This window comes from Nelumbo lutea, chromosome 8 (genome assembly GCF_056320005.1).
Source record: "Nelumbo lutea isolate HS-2025 chromosome 8, American lotus-T2T, whole genome shotgun sequence".
Classification (NCBI taxonomy): Eukaryota; Viridiplantae; Streptophyta; class Magnoliopsida; order Proteales; family Nelumbonaceae; genus Nelumbo; species Nelumbo lutea.
This window is the reverse complement of record NC_142691.1, coordinates 56933569-56940312: the sequence shown is the minus strand read 5'-3', so window position 1 is coordinate 56940312 and position 6744 is coordinate 56933569. Positions and strand designations below refer to the sequence as shown.

The 6744-nt window shown below is 38.9% G+C and overlaps 1 pseudogene; it reads left to right on the top strand.

Annotated features, from left to right (window-relative positions):
• Nucleotides 1-5017: 5017 nt before the first annotated feature.
• On the top strand, nt 5018-6140 carry LOC148844335 (putative inactive receptor-like protein kinase At3g56050 pseudogene; annotated as a pseudogene).
• The last annotated feature ends 604 nt before the right edge of the window (nt 6141-6744 follow it).

Below are 6744 nucleotides of genomic sequence, written 5' to 3'. Positions count from 1 at the left end.
CTTACGCAGTCAGCTACCACATGCTTTATACAGTCCAAAAGGAAATAAAGAAATCTAGCCTCAATGTCCTGTAATAGAGTCAATGAATCGAAGTACTCATCTAATGACATTGTTAAGCAACTTGAATTTTCTGAAATAGAAGAAGGAGATTCAGGATCAACAAGATCTTGCAATTTTCTTAACTGGACCATATCCAGTCAGTCCTCCCCTCCCAAGACCCAGATGGCTGGGACCATCATGGCCTATTTAGATGGTCATAACATCCATTCCATCAATTGTGATCATAAGCTTAAATTTTTTATAGCCCATGTTAAATTTTTTATAGCTAGTTTCTAGTAAGATTATGATTTGTATGAAATCATTAATGTCATGATTTAAAATCTAGATATCAATATTTAACCTGTTCAGGTCTGGTACAAGAACCACTCTAGTCGAGTTTCCAAATAATATGAAAATAATAAACTTGGTGTTATAGTGTGACTAGAATGATATGAACTAGATTTATTCTTGTCTCTCTCTCAAATAATGCATCTTGCTGATCAATTTATACTTGGTCGTTACTTCAAGTATTGATCATTTGGTTATGTAGTAAGTGAAGTCTATATGCTTTTGTACTTTAGTTGATTTGAGATTTGTGGTGGGATCATGTAATTAAAGGGGCAGAGTGCTTGGACTGGGGAATATGTTAGTTAAAGAAATAAAACAAGAAGTAGAAAAACGAAATATATGGAGAATGGTTCAATGGAATGAATGATCAATTCAAACCCTATGTATTTATAGATGAAGAAGTACAGTTTGGGTACAATAATGGTTGGAGAGAGTTAGATAACATTGAACTCTACCAAATAGAGTTTATAATAGATTTAAACTCTATCTAATAGGGTCTATTTAGTTAGTTGAGTTCTATCTCAATTTGGATAGAGTTACATCTATAGAAGGAGATCTATCTGATGACATGGCAGCTCCTGATGATGTGGTAGTAGGGTTATCCTCAATACACCCCCTCAAGCGAATGGGCATTGGAAGCACATGCAGCTTGTCCATAATAGATAAAAAATGAGGAGAAGCCAATGATTTTGTGAAAATGTTAGTGAGCTGATGCAGGGACTAAACAAGATGGAGTTGAAGAGTCTTCTTGAGAATATGATCCCGTAGGAAGTGTAAGTCAACTTCTATATGATGAGTCCAAGCATGGAAGATCGGATGAGCTACAAGATAACAAGCTCTGGCATTATCACAATAAAGTGATGGAGCAGATGGAAGTTGAACTCCAAGATCCTGTAAAAGAGACTGCAACCAAATTAATTCGGTGGCAATATTGGCAAGGGACCGAAACTCTGCTTCTGTACTAGATCTAGCAACAATCCACTACTTCATAGCACTCCAACTCACTAGATGAGAACCAAGATAAACACAATACCCACTAGTAGACGGCAGTCATTAGGGCATCCTGCCCAATCAACATCAAAAAAAGCCAAGAGTTTGGTAGAGGATTGAGAGGAGAAGAATAAAGCGTGATCTAGGGTACATTTAAGATACCGAAGAATACATTTTACTGCTATCCAATGTTCATCAGTGAGATTATGTAAAAACTGACAGGCCTTGTTGACTGCAAAACTGATGTTAGGCCTAGTGAGAGTAAGATATTGCAGTTTGCCCACAAAACTCCTATATTGAGATGGGTCAGAGAGAGGAGACCCATGAATTCTAGAGAGTTTAGCACTTGCCGCCATAGGAGTAGAGAGAGGTTTAGCACCATCCAGCCCAGCACGATGAAGAAGATCAATAATGTACCGACATTGGCAGAGGTAAAGTCCGATGTGATCCCTATATGCTTCAATACCCAAAAAATAGTGGAGATCACCAAGATCCTTAAGTTAAAACATACGGCTTAGTTTGGCAATAAAAAAAAGGATAATAGCTGAGGAACTGCCAGTAAGCATAACATTGTCCACATATAACAACAAGTAGATACGGTGAACACCTTGAGAGTAAATAAAAAGAGAGGGATCACAGCTAGAGTACGAAATCCCAGTTCAACAAGGTTAGAGCTAAGGCGTGAGAACCAAGCTCTAGGAGCCTGTTGAAGACCAATAAAGGGCTTTAGACAACTTGCACACATGATGGGGCCGATCTGCATCCTCAAAACCCTTAGGCTGCCGCATGTAAATATTTCAGTTACAAGACCATTGAAAAAAGCATTATCAAAGTCCAATTGCCAAATAACCCATTGATGAGAAATGGCAAGAGAGAGGATAGTACGAATGGTAGTGGGTTTAACAACGGGACTAAAAGTGTCAGAAAAATCCACACCCAAGATTTGTGTAAAACCCTGAGCAACAAGTCGGGCTTTATAGCGATCCATAGATCCATTGGGTTTCCATTTGACCTTGTAAACCCATTTAGGACCTACCACATTCATTGAGGAATGATACGGAACAAGATCCCAAGTCTTGTTCTGAACAAGAGCCTAAAACTCCTTGGACATCGCCTCACACCAATGATGATGTTTAGAGGCTTGGGAATAAGTGCTACATTCAGATTCAGTAGAGTGGTAGAGGGTACCGAGTAGCCAGAGAGGCTTCAGAGTGCATGGACCTGGTGACCATAGTATGAGTGTGCTGAATTGGAGCAGGGACAGGCTGTGTGGTGTCCATTAGATCCTGAACCAACCGTGTCTGAGGTTGCGCGTGTGGAAGTTCATTTGAAGCAGAAGGAGGACCAGCACTTACAACATCATTATCACTAGAATTGGAACTGGGTACGTCTGTCTTGGAAGATGTCTAGGGTGATGATGAAGCTGTAGGAACAGGTTCTGATAGTTAAGACATACATAGTGGAAGTAAGTGAACACCATTAGAGATGGGTGTTGGAGCTAAAGATGGCAGTGGAAAGCCAAGGAACCGATCTTCATCAAAGATGACATGGTGGCAAATATAGAGTTGTCTTGTCTTAACATCATAGCAGCAGTACCCCTTGTGAGAGGATCTGTACCCCAAAAATATGTAGAGGGAAGACCGGAAATCCATTTTATGTTTGTTGTACAGATGAAGAAAAGGAGAACATGCATAGCCAAAAGTGCGAAGCAGAGAATAATCTGGTGTGTGCTGAAATAAAAATTCATATGGTGACTTGCCTTAAAGAGCCTACGAAGGAATGCGGTTGATTAGAAAAACTGCAGTCTCAGCTGCATCAAACCAAAAATTCTGGGGGAGAGAAGCGGCAGTCAGTAAGGTGAGGGTGGACTCTATCACATGGCGATGCTTCCTTTCAACTGTGCCGTTTTGCTCATGAGTGTGCATACAGGCGAGACGGTGTCCAATGCCTTGAGAGTCAAGATATTGTGAAAGTCTCTAATATTCCCCTCCCCAATCAGATTGAATACATTTAATTTTTCTATCAAATAAGAGCTCAACATGTTGTTTAAATTTGAGAAAAATCTCAAACACATCAGATTTACGACGCATAGGGAAAATCCAAGAAAATTTAGAAAAAACATCAACAAATAACACATAATATTTAAAACCATTATTTGACTCAACTAGGGTTCGTCCCCATACATTTGAATAAATAAGTTCTAAAGGACTACTGTACGACGACGATGAACTAGGGTGGGGAAGACGATGACTTTTTCCTAACTAACACATGACAAACTAAAATATCAAATGAACCATTATAAGGAAGACCGAACTAAGACAACACATGTTGAACTGCTTTAAATGAAGCATGCCCAAGTCGATGATGCCGAACCTGAACTAATGCTTTCTCGCCAACAAATGCAGTACTGCCGGAAGACGAAGGAATGGATGCTGAAGTGGGAAAATGATAGAGTCCACCTTTACTGGGCCCGCAGAGTAGAACTCTCCCCTTATGATCCTTCAAGAGAAAACACGAAGGATGAAATTGAAAGAAAACATTGTTATCTTTGGTAAATTTGCTGACAGAAAGTAGGTTCTTTGTAATAGAAGGAACATGATAAATATCCTTAAGATAAAATTTATTTTTATCATGAGAAATAACAGAAGAACCAATATTTTTAATTTCCAAACCTGCGCCATTACCAACTTTCACATGGTCAGACCCTCCATAGTCTGATCGAATCTATAGATTGTCCAGAATGGATGTGATGTGGTGTGTGGCTCCAAAGTCCAAATACCAAGCCAGATCGAACTGTGATGAGGAACCAGTTTGAAAAGCAGCAGCTAAATCCGGTGTGGGATTCTGAGTAGGTTGCTGATCCAGACCAAGATAGGAGATATCAAACCTGCGTCTACACTTCCAAACACCATGGCTAGGGATGTTGCACAACTGACAAATAATATTGCTACGCCCATGGCCTCTTCCAGAACCATCATTCTGGTTCCCACGAGCACCTCTGCCTCTGCCGCGCTATGAACTATTGCGCAACTACTGGGAGTGTTGTGAGTTACTTTTATTGTTTGAAGCAAAATTGGTAGAAGCTCCATCATTAGACTTAGTAAAATGATTTTCTTTGAGCCAAGACTCATGATTGAGTAATTGGCCAACAACATCAGCAATTCTCAGTCTATCAAAATCAGGTCTATTAGCAATAGCAGTAATAATGGACTCATATTCAAATCCGATTCTACTCAAAATACACATAACAAGATCTTGTCGAGAGACAGGATCAAAATCAGTAGAAAGGTTGTCAGCAATACCTTTGGCCTTCTGTATATATTTAGAAATAGAAAGAGTACCTTTCTTGATACATTGGAGTTGTCTCTTTAATTGTAAGACTTTGGAATGTGAGGGGGAAGAAAAGGACTCCTCCAACGCACTCCAAACTTCAGAGGATGAGGACATACCTACGACCAGAGCTAGGATACCCTCAGTAAGTGAAAAAACAATCCAATTGAGTACTAGTTGATCCAGTTGATACCAGTGATCAAATGATGGGTTGATAATCTTCCTTGACGGATCCTCAGGATCATCAATTTCTTCAGGAGGAGCAGGAGTCTTCCCTTCTACGATACCCATGAGTTTGTGAGTACGAAGAATGGGAAGAAGTTGTGCTCGCCATAGCAGGTAATTGTCGCTATTCAACTTGATATGGAGATAGTGAAAGACATTTGGAATTGAACCTGGCGTGCCCGTTACAGATGGTGGTGTCAACGATAGGTTGTTGATCTCTCCTCCTGTTGAGCTATTGAAAGAAGCCATGAGAACTAGCTTTGATACCAAGTTAAAGAAATAAAACAAGAAGTAGAAAATCCAAATATATAGAGAATGGTTCGATGGAATGAATGAACCATTCGAACCCTGTGTATTAATAGATGAATAAGTATAGTTTGGGTACAATAATGGTTGGAGAGAGTCAGATAACATTGAACTCTATCAGATAGAGTTTATCATAGATTTAAACTCTATCTGATAGGGTCTATCTAGTTAGTTGAGTTCTATCTCAATCTGGATAGAGTTACATCTGTAGAAGATCTATCTGGAGATGGAAATCTATCTGATTACCTGGCAGCTCTTGATGATGTGGCAGTAGGGTTATCCTCAATAATGTCTGAGGATTGCTATGGGAATGGCATACTGCATTGAGCACATGCACCAACTGACCCCACCTATGATCTACAAGAACCTACACTCATCCATTATATATCTGACTGAAGACTATATAGCCAAAATCTCATATTTCAGTTTTTGGAATGAGGCAACTGCTTCCAAGATGGGATCCATGACCATGGAACTCCTGGATATTTGATCTGGTACAGAGAGTAACATATACAACTTCGGTGTTAAATTATTGGAGATGGTAACGGATAGACTCCCATACACAGTGGACAATAGCTCACTTATTGACTGGGCATTTAGAGGGGAGCAGTCCCTTAAAGAAATAGTAGATCCAACTTTGAAAGGTTTCCAAGAAGAGGAACTCAAGAAACTGCTAGAGGTTATAAGATCTTGTGTTCATCTTGACCCAAAGCAGAGACCAACAATGAGAGAGGTTACTGCTCGATTGAGAGAAATTACAACAATGGGGCCTGATGGAACAACATACACCTAAACTATCTCCTCTTTGGTGGGCATTGCTTGAGATTGCATCAATAGAAGAAAGCTATGATATGGAAAATGAATTTATCATGAAGTATAAAGGTACTTCAGCTGTTCAATAATCACAAACCTGACTCTGACTCTAGAACATTAGGCAGTGACAAATCTGTTCAGTAACGACTCTGTTTAGCTAAGAGAAATTACAGTAATGACAAAGCTAATATATGGAAAATGCATCAACATCAGGCAATGACATATCTAACTCTAGAACTGATAGCATTATGAAGAAAGCATTTCATGTACAAACCAAGAATTTACCAAATTGAAATTAAGATGTATTTGTGATTCAAATGTTTTGAAAGGAGAATGGGTTTTTAGATTTTAATTGTAATTGATGTTTTTTTTATTATTTTTGTATTTCATTTCAATTTAAATGAATATAGAGAAAACAAGTAATTTGATGAAAATTAGAAAAAAAATAAAAAATATAGGTTATTTGAAAAAAAAAAGAAAAGTATACTTTTAGCGGTAGCTACGACTACCGCTAAAAAAGTCCACGACTGCCACTGAAAAAGCACACGCCAAACTTATGGTGGTAGCTGACTTGTATCGTACATATTTGTATTTGTATATGAAGTCGTGCACCAAGAACTGAAAAAGAAAGTAGTCAAAGGCCCGAGGAGTTGTTCCTCGGGTAGGCACTCTGATGCTAAAGTTTGTTAGGAA